General features: G+C 39.5%; 1 protein-coding gene across 9 annotated transcripts in view; it reads left to right on the top strand.

Annotated features, from left to right (window-relative positions):
- Positions 1–13936, top strand: part of adgrb3 (adhesion G protein-coupled receptor B3) — a 174395-nt gene that overhangs the window by 21405 nt on the left and 139054 nt on the right. The window contains exon 1 of one of the 9 annotated variants that reach the window (XM_054798038.1): positions 5346–5529. The exons of the other annotated variants lie outside the window; for them this stretch is intronic. The gene's annotated coding sequence lies outside the window, so the exon portion shown is untranslated. Of the gene's footprint in view, positions 1–5345; positions 5530–13936 lie in introns of those variants that run through there. 9 annotated transcript variants of the gene reach the window in all.

Raw genomic sequence — 13936 nt, 5'->3', positions numbered from 1 at the left:
GAACAATGCATCTACTGTGTGTCTCCCATTATTTTTCCATAAGTGACACATAAGTGTTGTGCAACTCTCATTGTGCTATGTGAGTGCATGTGTTTTTAAAAAAAGCCTTCTATGAGCGGCTATCAGACAGAAAATGCACTGAGCTGAAACTATAGGTGCAATAATATCTAACGTTGCCCTTTCTGTAAAATCATGCTGCTTTAACAAAGGAAATAAGAAAAGCAGTTGGTGTGCACATTGCAACATGGCATGACGTGGGACATACATTTTGTTGTTTGTCTCTATATGAAATATTTCAAAAATCAAAATAACTAATAATAATATTTGTTTGCGTACATTTGGGTGGTGCCACCATCTCCCACAATTTCTTGATATATTTTGAACAGTTCACCATTAAAGCTTTCATTCACCTCTGCAGGAATTGTTAATTAAAATAAAATAACTCAAGTCAGACCTAATGAACCACCTTCTTGCCAACTGTGAACATACTGAGTTGACGATAGTTCAGTTGCAAAGTGATCCGAAGCAGTTTTAAACATGTTTTTACCTCATTCCTGTGAGATTATTTTTAGTTCCTCTATAGTACATCAACAATGGCTGCTCTGTACATTAACTGTTGCAGGAAGTGATTTCTTCAGCGACTAATGTATATGAATATGACTGGTTAAAAGCTTGCTCAAAAGACTGTGTTGTATTCTGCAGTGTCCCATGGTCACACAGACATCATGCAACATTTCCATTTGTAATTGCACATCTTGCTCCGACATCACAGCGTTCAGTCTCTATTTTGCAATTTATGAGTTAAAGATAAGTGGACTTCACGAATCAAAGGAAGCCACTGTTGCTTCCTCTGACTTCAAAAAGGCTTCTATACGAATACAAACAAAAGTAATGAGTCTCTGTAGATGAAGAAGGCCGTCTTATCCTGTTATTATACAAATTAGATTTGTTTATTTCCATCATATGCATAATTCAGTAAAAGAAAAGATCTCTGCAGTCTCGATGATGTAGGACAATAGAGTACACATCGAATTTGTTTCCAATCCAGTCAGCAAGAAGAATAAAGTAGATAATAAAGTGAAGGTTTAGCATGAAAACAACAATTGTAATGCAACACATTACAACGTAAAACCCTTCCAAGTGGGCTTCTGCACTATTCATCCTTCGAAGAATACAGACACAACCTTTTGCATGAGCTTGTAAGGGTTTTGCCCTGCAGTTCTGCAACAAGGCACAGAAGAACTTCTTCGTGTGGATGAACACTGTCGTGAGCATTTCTTGTCAGATTTTTTTTTTTTAAGAAGCAAGAAAATCATATTCAAACTTTTTTGTGTGGACTGCTGTAATATGTTCCTTTTTTTCCTCTACCCCTCGTCGCGTGGTGCTGGAGATGTTAATGCAAATTATGTACCGCTTTCAGCCTCTTAGTTGCATGCTCCTGCATTTCAACCCAGTTGGTTTTGGCCTGTCAGTGGACGGCTATTTCTGCCCACAGTGAAGAGGAATTTGCATAAACATCCACCCACAAACCCTGGAAAATGAGTCTGTCACTCAAAGACTATGTGGGGAAGTGGAGGAGAAATCCAATCCTTTCTCAAGGGGCTTCTGTAACCGCTCTCACTGGCATCCCTTCTGTCAGGGATGGCGAGTGTCCTTAAGAATATGGCCTTTGTGTATGTATGTTGGTGCATCGTTATTTGGAACAGCAGCGGCACATTATATAACAGTGTTTTGTCATTAGTTCATCCACAAGGTTGAAACAACCAGCGGTTTAGATGAATTGTTTTACAACACCTACAGTTCAATTCTTACTACAGTACATAAGAAAGAATAGTGGACCCATAAAAGCCTATTGTGTTGATGTCGATGACACAAAACTGTGGCACAAAACTGTGTGTGTCACAGTTTTGTTTTTCAGAGCAATATATATATATTTTTTCGACTGTTATTAGACAGATTTAGCACCGGGAACATAGATCAGTGCTTTCACAGCCATCACTCTATATAGTGTATCCCGCCTGGTTCAGCCAGCCCCAAGTTCCACCCTGGGTATGAACCGAGGTCTGCAGAATGCCAATTGGAATTTCAATGAATCATGATTGATTAATCGTGTTTTAAAGCAAAGCTTCTCAGCTGGTTTCATCCCGGGACCAACATTTTTCCATGGTTAAATCATGACCCACTTGGATAGAAGTCAAACCAAGCAAATGTACTTTTATTTAAAAAAAAAACCCTGTCTTTTTAAACTTGAATACCCACAACGACAAGTGCAACATGTATGTTAAAACACAATATGAAGAAATGTAATTAGTATTGTAATTTTGAATTATTGTTTGTATATACCCAAGGAAGATATCTATGAAAAATATGTTTTCAAAATAAAAAAATAAAAAACAGACATTGGCTGTATATGAGCTATTTTAATGTGATTTTTCTACCAGCTGTCTGTGGCCCACCCAGAATAGGTCTGCACTTTAGAGTCCAGACATACCAGTTGAGATTCCTTGCTTTAAAGCATTGGTTCTCAACTGGTGTGGCTGCAGGACCATCATTCCTCAATGACAAGCAGAGACCCAAATTGTGGAAATTTTTCAACTGAATTTCTCAAATATCTTTAATAATATAATATTGAAAGGGACTGTTTGCAAAGGCTGCCTGGGCACACACCTTGTGGCGGCGTAACAAGTGGATAGCATAGGCAAGAATGTGAGATGTATTCACATAAATCAGTTCATTGCAATATTTTGTTCTATTTTTTTTGCCCCAGCAAAGACCTGCGACCCACTGAAGGCTCAGCAACCCACTTTCGGATCACCACCGACCAGTTGACAATCACTGCTTTAAAGCAACTGAGGCAAAATGGAGTGCACTTTTTGGCTGCAAACAACAGAGGCACTGTTGTTTTCGTCTCAACCAGTTTGCTGTCTAAAAAAGGAACAACATTAGCCCAGCTATGTGAAATAAAGCTCCATGCACACTTTTTCAGTCATACCATTAAAAAGTATATTTAAAAATATAAGCCACAAAAATAAATAAATAAATAAAACAACTGCTTGTTAACTGGCCAGAATCGATAACAGAAATAATCGTCCCTTCTTCCCCCTGGATTTGAGTGTTTTTATCGTTGCCTTCTCCAGTATTTTCAAATTAGTGAATGATTCTTGCATGACTTGTCACATTTTTTGTTCTCATTAAAAAGAAGAGGAAAATGTCAAGAGCGACTGTTTTTTATGCTCCCAACAATGGCTCTCTTGCTGCCATGCTGTGTTTTTCCATTTCATAAAACGTCTACAGGATTTTCAACAAACTGACTTCAGTGCATCTTAATCCATTTTTTTTTTTTTTTTTGTGAGGTAAAAAAAAAATCTCTGCCGCAAATGAGCGCAAAACATTTACCGTTCAATATTTGAAAAATGAAAGTGTAAAAGCTATTTATTTCCTTTAGCTTTTCTTCTTGGTTCTTTGGACCAAGTAGTCAATGATCACACAATTTAAAAGGTTTTCAAACTGTATTACAACTAAGAGCAATATATTTGGTTACAGTGCAGGACGCCAGCATCGACGAGGTAGATTGATGAAAAAAAAGCCCAGAATGAAAGTACACAGAGTATATATAGCAGTCGCTGTGCTCCTCTAGAGAGTTAAGTTTGTGTGAAAATGAAAGTTAAGCTTGTGTGAGAGAGTTAGAACAGTGCATCTTCTGTGTGTCTGCCTCATCCACTATTTTTACATCAGTCATACTGTATGTAAGTGTTGCGCAACTCTGATTGTACTATGCGAGTGTGTCTGTCAAGAAGGCCTGCAATGAGAACCTACTTACTAGAATGATACCCTCCTGATTTTAAGACCATTTGAAAAATTGTGGGCCACACAGTGGCCTAGTGGTTAGCATGTCGGCCTCACAGTCAGGTGATTGTGGGTTTGTACAGTACAGGCCAAAACTTTGGACACACCTTCTCATTCAATGCGTTTTCTTTATTTTCATGACTAGATTCTCAGTGAATGTACCAAAACTATGAATGATCATGGGAATCACATGGGGATTACAAAAAAGTGTGAAATAACTCTAAATATGTCTTATATTTTACATTTTTTGATAGTGCTTCAAGAGGTAATCACTTGAAATGATTTTCACTTCACAGGTGTGCCTTTTCAGGGTTACTTCTTGCCTTTTTACTGGGGTTGGGACCATGGGGTTGTGTTGTGTGTGTCCAAACTTTTGGCCTGTACTGTATCTCCGTTGGAACATCTCTGTGTGGCGTTTGCATGTTCTCTCCAGGTACTCCGGTTTCCTCCCACATTCCAAAAATATGCATGCTCAGTCAATTGGACACTCTAAATTGTCCATAGTTATGAATGTGAGCGTGAATGTATGAATGTTTGTCTATATGTGTCCTGCAATTGGCTGGCGACCAGTGCAGGGTGTACCCCGCCTCTCGTCCAAAGAGTGCCGGGAAAGGCGATGTTCACACTGCAGGTCAATTCAGATTTTTTTGCTCATATGTGACTGGTATCTTTTTTTTTTTTTTTTTTTTTTTTTAACCCCTGTCCTGTCCAGCCTTTAAAGCAGATAGAATTGCATGTGACTGGTATCTGATTTTTTCATGTCAGTGTGAACACGACAATTCCGATTTTTTCAAATGCGACTCAGGTTTTGTTCGTATGTGGATTCAAATCTGATATGTATCCGATGCTACTGCAGTATGAATGGTCGGGTCGCATACATTCGACATATAAGTCACCGAAAGGCGAGGTTTATCGTGCAAGGCTTGGATAAATGTACTCACCGATGTAGGCAAAAGTTCCCGTTGCACAAATTCCTTGAAATTGCCAAACACGTTAAGGAGAAAACGATCAATACTGAAATATCGATACTTCCAATACCAGCTCTTTATGCTCTAAAGTCGATGCTGAAATCAAAATATCGATAATTCTTGTACTTTAGATATATGATTTTGTCCTTTGTTATCTCTGATAAGAGCAGCGCAAAGCACAGGCGCAGTGCGGAGGTTATGTTTTTTTCATTTATCCGTCTGTTGGTTTGTCTGTGTTCAAAATAACTTGAAACATTATGAATGGATTTGGATAAAATTTTCCGGAATTGTTGGAAATGGGATGTGGAAGAACTGATTAGATTTTGGGGGTGATCCAAAATTCAAAATCTTCCCAAATGTCACCCTTTTTCCCTTAACTGCTACTATTCCCACATTTCTCAACCCATTTAGGCCATTCTAACATCAACATCATCTCTTGCTTGTTGCTGCTTAGTTACGCCCTCTTTATGGTCGCCTCGTGCAATCCGGCTCCCTAGGAAATAAAGTTCCTTTTGTGTCATTGTCAAGCGGGTTGTTGGCTTCAGGCTGTCTCGTTCTCCTGGTGCTGCAGTCGACAGTTTCGCCATTGGTGCATGGTGCCTGATCTCTCCTTTCGCTGCACGGAAACCTTACGGATGCAGAGTTGTGGCAGTGTGCTCTTTAAGCGCTCCCCTCCCCTCCACCGGCATCCACGCTCACGGCGCCCCCCTGCATGGTAACGAGCGGCTTCTGCTAGCCTTCGGATACTGACACTGTACTGCGTTGCCCTCTCTGTTGCCAAAATGTGTTTTTTAACACTTATGTTGTTGGCTGGGCTTCACTCTTTTAACTGTTTTGTCCTTTTGTGGCCGAGTTACATTAGGACTGTGTGTGTGTGTGTGTGTGTGTGTGTGTGTGTGTGTGCGCGTGCGCATGGTCGTGCTTTTTGTCTAATTAGTTACTTTAGTGAGTCATTAACTGCATTTATTTTCATGATGGTTATTAGTTGGAGTGTTTATTATATATTTGTTTTTGTTCTTGATTTTATCTCCACCTGCTCTTGATGATTTGTGGATTTTCTTTGTTTTCGACTTTGACTTTGGTTTTGTTTAATTTGATATTTTAATCTCCTTCGACATTGGAACTTTTTATGTTTTTTAACGAATTGTAATAAAAATCATTTTTGTAACTTTGGAAACTACGTTGCCCTGCCTCATTGGTGCAACAAACCGAGTGTGCCCTTTGAACAGGTAATTGTTTCCTTGGGTGAAACTCCCGAGGTGGTGTTGTCGGTTATTGTTTAAAATGTACCTCCCATCTCCCTCATGTTGCCACAATCTGGCAATAATTACATTCTTTCAAAATGCAAAAAGAAATGGGAGTGAGGCAAAACATTGAGTAGGCTGTTGATCAGCTGATGAAAGGTTTAAGACCACAGCCTTTGAAAGCCAAGATATGGATTCAATGTCGTTTTCAGTAAAAGGTAGTCACAGTGTCATGTTCTTTTGATGGCAAAGGAAAAAAACGCAGTCGGATTGTTGAGCTGCATTAGCGAGGCCTCTCGCAGCGTGCCATTGCTGCTGAGTTTGGACGCAGTAAGACACTCATTTGAATTTTCTTCCAAGATCCTGAGAGTTACGGAAGAAAAAGTCAAATGGTCGACCCAAAAAAATCCTGAGATGGAGGATGCGATTGGCTGTCGGTCAAGACGCAGGACGATCTTTGGCCTAAATGACGGTTGTTACTGGTGCCTAGTGCAGTCCAACAACCATCAGACGGCATCTGCAAGAGAAGGCTTTTAAGAACAAAAAACGTCTTCAAAGGCTCCTGCAACGTCACAAAATTGCCCATTTGGAATTTGCGTAAGAGCACCAAACATGGGACAGTAAAAGGTGGTTTTATTCTCTAATGAGAAAAAATATATCCTTGATGGTCCTGATGGCTTCCAACGTTAATGACAAGGAGATCCCATCTGAGATGTTTTCCACACGGCGCAGTGGAGGGGGCGCCATCATGATCTGGGGTGCTTTTTCCTTCAGTGGAACAATGGAGCTTCCGCTTGTGCAGGGCCGCCAAACGGCAACTGACTATGTGGAGATTTTGCAAGAGGGCATCCCTCATGACTGAAGGCTCTTGTCTGTGTGGTCATGACTGGATTTTTCAACAGGACAACACTGCAATTCACAGTGCCTGCCTGACAAAGGACTTAGTTTAGAGGAATAACCTCACTCTTTTGGACCATCCTGCATGTTCCCCTGATCTAAATTCAGTTGAGAACATTTTGGGATGGATGGCAAGGGAAGTTTAAAAAAATGGAGGTCAGTTCCAGACAGCGGTGTCAAGTGAAAAGATTTCATTGTGAACATTTCACCTGTTAGTGTGGGCACTCCCTTTTTTATATATATATATATATATATACACTCTTCTTTCAACTTTTAGGCACATAAAAACAACAAGGGATCAAAACAAGTACATATAAGATATAGAGGATAAAAGAAAAGTGTAATATTTGAACTTCCTTTGTAGTATTACACACGCCTTCACTTTGATAAGGAAACTGACAAAATAACACATCCCTTGTTCTGGGGAAATAAAACAAGCAATCCATAATGTACGATGCAATGATTATAACCACACGTACAGTACTATTCTATTTAGTAGATGTGTTGCACAGTGTACTGTATTTAGTATTTAGTTTTGTGCCCGCTGTTGCTTCCCTTCATCAGTCATTTGTCTAGACTTGTTTAACAAATGACGACTAATGCTGCTGATGCTTTGACAGTCTGCACTGACTGGCCGTATGTTAGTATGACACATTGTGTTTATTAACCTTTCTACGGGGGGTGGGGTGACCTAGCAAACCGGAGAGCAAAAGAGAGCCTTAATAAGGCTAAACACACAAGACAGTTTAGTGGACCTTTTGCATGCAAAGCTATACAGTCGACTCGGTGGGTAGAAAATAGACATTACAGTAGGTTGTGTGAAATAGTTGGTCTCAAATGTGTTTGCTCCTTACCCCGATTACAACATCGGTGTTGCTATAACGCCCCCCGTCATCTTGTGGTTTGGTAAATAAACTCCCCAGCTATGATTACAGCATTTATGGTAAAACCCCAACTATTTTGAAACTGAAGTTGAAAATGGTGTTTTTTTGTGAAATATATTGTGGAATTTCTAAATTGAAATGTTTTACCATTTTGAATTCAACCAAAATTAAAGGAAAAAAGTTGTGCTTTGACTTAAAGAATTGCCTGTACAAGTAATAAAATGTTTTATAATGGTGACATTTTGACTTTGCAACAGATTAATTCAATTTCTGTTAGTTGCTAGGGGGTTGTCTGCTTCAGCGTACGTACAAATCGGAGTTCATCATGCTTTCTGCAAAGGATTGTGGTCTACTTTAGCGGTTCCACAGTACAGTTCCTTGACAATTTCAAGGGCCTCTGTAAAATAGGTAATTATTAAAATAATAAACTTTTAGGCAGATTGTGGGTTTTTTTGCCTTTATTTTTGTGAAACAATTTGTGTACAATTTTTTTATTTTGGTGAAGTGATGGCCAATTTTAAACGAACAAACCAAGAATCAAGTTTATTTGTAGTTGTAAATGGAATTATGGCGTTTGAGGGATGTGGATTGTGTCACAACATTCATGTTTATGGAAAATAGTTCCTTTACTATTTTTATTTACTAAATTGACGGATAACCTGCGAGTGACAGTAGTGCAAGAGAAAAGCAAACTAAAATAAATGATGTTTCCATGACTGACTAATTTGATTGAATTATTTAGTTTGCACACAAGAGGGCTTCATTAGTGATTCAGTGTAATCAGATTAAGGTGACATACAGTATGTCATCGCAACATTAAAACCAGTAAAATGCAGAACGCCTGTGCTGCTGTCTGCCTCTGCCTTTAAGTCCGTTGTCAGACGCTCCATCAATAAAAACCAATACATAACACGGCTGTCACATTTGGCGCATTGCTAACCTGCCAATATTGCTGCAGATTTGAAACTCATTCGTCACTGACGTGTACCACAATTACATACAGCGGTGTTGTGCATTCAGACTGCTTACCATTTATCTTGAGCGCGCCTGCAGCATGCTGCTCCAATGAACATGTCTACATACTGCTGAGACATTGCTGCAGCACCCAGTGCAGATGGCTTAACAATGCCTGAACATACAATTTGCAATCGATCACTCACATAAAGCTGAGTGGACAGTTAATGCTGAAATTGGATCGGATGCACAATCTGCGTTCCATCTGACTGGATATTGTATTTTTGTCTGACAGACAATACTGTCTGTTTTAAGGGCTTAACCTAGCAGATGACTTATAAGAGTGTCAAGTTCTCAGCTTCCATTGTACAAGTTTAGGACGATTCTTTTATCAAGACTATAGGGACTGTTTGCAACTGGCTCAAAATTACATAAAAAAATAATAATAATAATAACACCACTGGCTAGTGTATGCTATCAGTAGTGGTTAAAAAGAACAGACAAAAAAGTCAATATTTTTAGTTATTAATTCAATTGAACAGAATTGTCATTCGGCCCGAATAAGATGACTGGTGTCTGTGGCTGTCACTCACGGCTGTCTCATACACACACACATGCCAGTAGAGTACGCACATACACAAAAGCAGTCCCACGAAAGCAATATTAACTTAAATGTTTTACTAATGTTGTACTTGTCCCATGCCTTACATCCGTATGAGCCACAAGCTGTAACAAGCCAAAGTATGTCCTTCTCTGTGCTGAGCCGCTCCTCTAGCCTACTAATCCTCGCCTCCATTTCAGCAAATAAACTACATTCTATACAAGTATCATTATCGCTGGAAGACGGGAGGAGGAGGAATAGCTACCTAAGCATGTGACATGAATTTATGGCCATATCGCCAATGGCTCCTGCGCAGATGTTATGTGGAGCGTAGCTTACACGCTTGGAGCAGGAAGAGAGCGGGGTACAATGCTTGCAGCACATTCGGGATTTAGCGCCCTCCAGGCAGCCACATGCAAACAATCACTTTGACTCCAGAACATGGTTATGTTTTTGACAAACGTCAACATTTTGCTGCTTTGCATGCCAGTTTACTTATTAAATTTGTGAGTATTTTAATAATTATTGGACATTTTAACTTCATCACAGCTTATAAGCTCTCTTCCCTGAAAGATTGTTTTGTTGAATAAACCCTTTTGTATATACAGTTGAATATCTAACGCTCTTTGCGGTAATACAAGTACAAAGAGAAGTAATCTATTGTCTAATAAAACTAAAATAAGCAAAACTACTCACAGACATGTAATGGAGAAGTAATAGGAAGATGTTTGGTGTCACCTAGTGGCATTTTGTAGGTATTGCTGCTCAGAATATGTATGTAGTGTATCATAAGTGCATATATGTTGCTTGGTAAAATTAATAACTGCATGCAGTTGATTTACTTGATTTGATTGTTTTGTTCATATTGTACTGAGTAGTTTCCATTTCCTTTTGTGTGTTTGTCATTGCACCATTCCGTCCATTCATCCATGTTCTATGTCACTTATCCTCATTAGAGTAGCAAAGGTATGCTGGAGCCTATCCCAGCTGACTTTGGGCGAGAGGCGGGGTACACCCTGAAAAAAAAAAGGAAGCAAAACATTGCAGACGTCATGCAAGATGACCTTTTGAACTCCAAGTGTTGTTTGATTTGTGACCCGTCAGTGCAAGTTCCTTGAAGTCTCCAGTGGCATCTAACATGCCGAACCTTCCGATCTTTCAGCCAACACAGAAAAGAAAATCAGATGGTTAGCTGCTCTCTGCAGCATTTTATGAAAGCAAAAGACTCTCCAACACAAGAGTCATAATGAAACGTGACAAATAAAGAAAGGCACATGGGACGAGCCTTTGGATGGCTGAATCAATACCGTGCCACCACAGCTTGTCAAGCTTTCCAAAAAAAACTCCTCTCCGATAAAAGCCCCCAGTTGGCCGAGTCGTGTTGTTGTTTTTCCCCCATCTTCCGCTACGAGCCTTTAAAAAAAAAATGAAATCCATCAACGTAGAATGGACTGGATGATTATTTTAAAAGAATGAGAGATGTATATTATATTGTATGTTAACTGTTGAACACAAATGTAGCAAAAAAAAGAAGTATCTACTGTATTATTTAATGGTAAAATGTACCATTCACAGACATATAGGGATGCTTGCAGTGGCATATTCCTATTTTTGTCTTATTGGCTTTGACGGATATCTGCACTCTCTCTGATCATCCTTCTGTTATTTTTCTTCTTCTGTGTTCTGTGTAGTGTCTGTCACTTTAAACATGATGTAAATAAGGTCGGGTTGCAACCTGGAATTCTGTTTTCATTTCTTTTATTTGATTTGATGCACTCAAAGACACCTTTTGTTTACAAAGAAGAAATTATTATTGGCAATTTTGATGTGTGAAGCAGCTTTATATTCTTTGATGAGTTATACATCTATGGAGAAAGGTCACATGACACACAGCTGCAGTGTGCGGTTGGTTGTGTGTTTTATATTAGCCTTGTGAATTGAACGTAATATTAATTGGCAGAAAAACAACTCACCATTTCTCACATGTGCTTGTGGTTTCTAACCTTCCGCTATCCTTCATGTAGACGCATTGCATTGTGCTATCAATTATCAAAGACATGTATGGTCACATCTAAACAATAATGTGCCTATTATGTTTGAATAGTAAATAAGCACAGAAAGAAGTATAATTTGTCTGCCAGTAGGCCCTGTTAATGTAATTATGACAGCAGCAGCTATGGCAGCTTTGCTCTAAAATGGTCTTTTGCTTTGTGCAGTGAAGTGGCACAAAGCTGCCCGGATCGTTTATGATCACATAAAAAATGGTGAACTGAATACACAAAGTCATCATTTTTGGGAGGTCTATGTGCAAAACATGTTGATTTCAGGGTTCATGAGTGTATTTATCTGAACATCACATTTCATGTTTGAGATGCTGAAACAAGATCGCGTGCCAAAAAAGTGTAACACTGTAATGTTATTGTTTTGCTGCGCACTCTGAGACTTTTGTCTGATATTATGTAATCATTTAGACGTGGTTAGGTTAAAAACATTGTAAAATATTTTTGAAGGTAAAATGTACGTATGTGTTACCATAAAAGCTTCCAACCCGCTGGTATCCAAACTTTTTCCAGCGAGGGCCACATAGTGAAAAATGAATGGATACAAGGGATCACTTTGATATTTTGTAAAGCAACGCATGTACAGTAGATATGCGAAGAAGTTATATATATTTCAAGAAAGAACTGCACCTCAGCTTTGTGCTGTAGGTGAAAAAGCCTATTAATAGTATCAACTTCGCTATTTGCGCTTTTTTTCCCCTTGTTGCTGTTTTGCAAATTTTGAAAATATTTCAGCTTTCTTCTTAAATAATGTTGGTAAATTTTCTTCTCATAATATTATGACTAGGGATGTCCGATATTGGCTTTTTTGCAGATAACCGATAAGTCCGATATTGTATAAGTTATTTTTCACCATAATATTACAACGTTCTTGTTGGATTACAACTTTTTTCTTAATATTTTGACTTAATTCTTGTAAAATGACTGCTAATTTTTCCATACTTTCTGTTTTGTTTGTTTTTTATTTGTATTTTTTTAACTTTTCTTGTAAAATTATATTTGTACAATATGCCGCGGGCCTTTTTCCTGTGGACAAGTTTTGGAAATTAGCGCTTGTGCTAAAACACCTGATCTGTCCGATGTAATTGTGATGTCCGCAAATAAACAATACATAAATAAAATGCCAGTATTGCCATAACATAAGCATATCCTGGACATAAACAAACACAGCAAAAAATACGGTACATTTATTACAACAAATATGACTCAAAAAGCCCTTTTGTCAAGAAATTATGATACATAAAATGAATTCCAGCATTTTACTGTTTATTGCCAATTGGCCACCCAATTAAATATTGGCAGTGACCCATTTTGGCTGCCAACCCTCAGACCAAAATTAATTGCAAAAGTCCCCCAATTTGCATGTACTTTTTAATTGGAATGCTTTTAACAAAATGTTTGTGCATAATAAACCAAACATGCATAATCCTTCCCGTCTATTTAAACTGTACACGCTACAAATTTTGGGTGACATGACTGGGTGAACGTATTCCAAATGCATCCCTGTGTGATGCAGTGCTGTCATTGGTAAACGTAAATTTGTGCTACAAATAGATTTGGCGCTACTATGGTCGTTCCCCAGCCTGACAGGGACTCGTCCGTCATCATGGCTACGCTGGAAAACGCTAAATGCAAGTAGTGTCCCTCGGGGTGCCTGCCAGAATTATCACCCTGCGGGTGAGTTGACAATCTGGGCAACCTCCTGCTTTCAAAGGTTTCTAGCCTCCCTCATCTTAACCAAAGCTGGACCAAATAGACCCATACAGGGGTCAAAGGTCACACCCATTACCTCCATCTTTTGTGGATCACTCAGTTTGAGACTGTTAGTCCCATCACACGGCCACAACCTTGCACTACACCACGAGAGGAATAGAAAATGAGGTCATTCACTACACAGACCTCATCCTATAAAGTGCACCTTGAGGAGGTCCTCAAAGATCCGAGGCATGTCCATCATGTCCGCCCAGCTCTTAGTAGCTCACTGGGGATGGGCGGTGGCTGTGGATTTAGAGGAAGGCCTCGGCAGACACAGGTCCTGACAGCCCGACACTGCTACTCTGCACCTCCTTTCCAATATTTTCTCTGGTATTGATGCACAGTGAAGCCATGACTGGGGGTCCTATGCACAAAGGGTGAGGGTCCTTGCCCCGAAATATGCAGAGCACAGGCGTGATGCAGCCTCTTTAGCCTTTGTGCCCGGCCCTTTGGACGCAACACGTTAACAGGGCTCCACGCACTCAGCCCAGTTAACAACAAAATGTTATCTGATCCGACAAGGCCTCCTTGACGCTTAACCTCTCAAGTTATACCGTCGCACCTGATTTAGCTACACAGATAAACAACCACAGGGTAGCTCATGGGGCAGTTGGCCACGATGCGGCCCCTGCTCCGAAAACCAGTGGACGAAATAGAGTAATTAAAGAAGTCAGTTGTTCCTAACTAAAGTCGATAACTGTGTTTGTGACTCCACCTTGATGGCTTA

The sequence above is a fragment of the Dunckerocampus dactyliophorus genome, chromosome 14, assembly GCF_027744805.1.
Source record: "Dunckerocampus dactyliophorus isolate RoL2022-P2 chromosome 14, RoL_Ddac_1.1, whole genome shotgun sequence".
Taxonomy (NCBI): domain Eukaryota; kingdom Metazoa; phylum Chordata; class Actinopteri; order Syngnathiformes; family Syngnathidae; genus Dunckerocampus; species Dunckerocampus dactyliophorus.
Note: the sequence above shows the minus strand (reverse complement) of the source record. Positions and strands in the feature narration are given on the sequence as shown.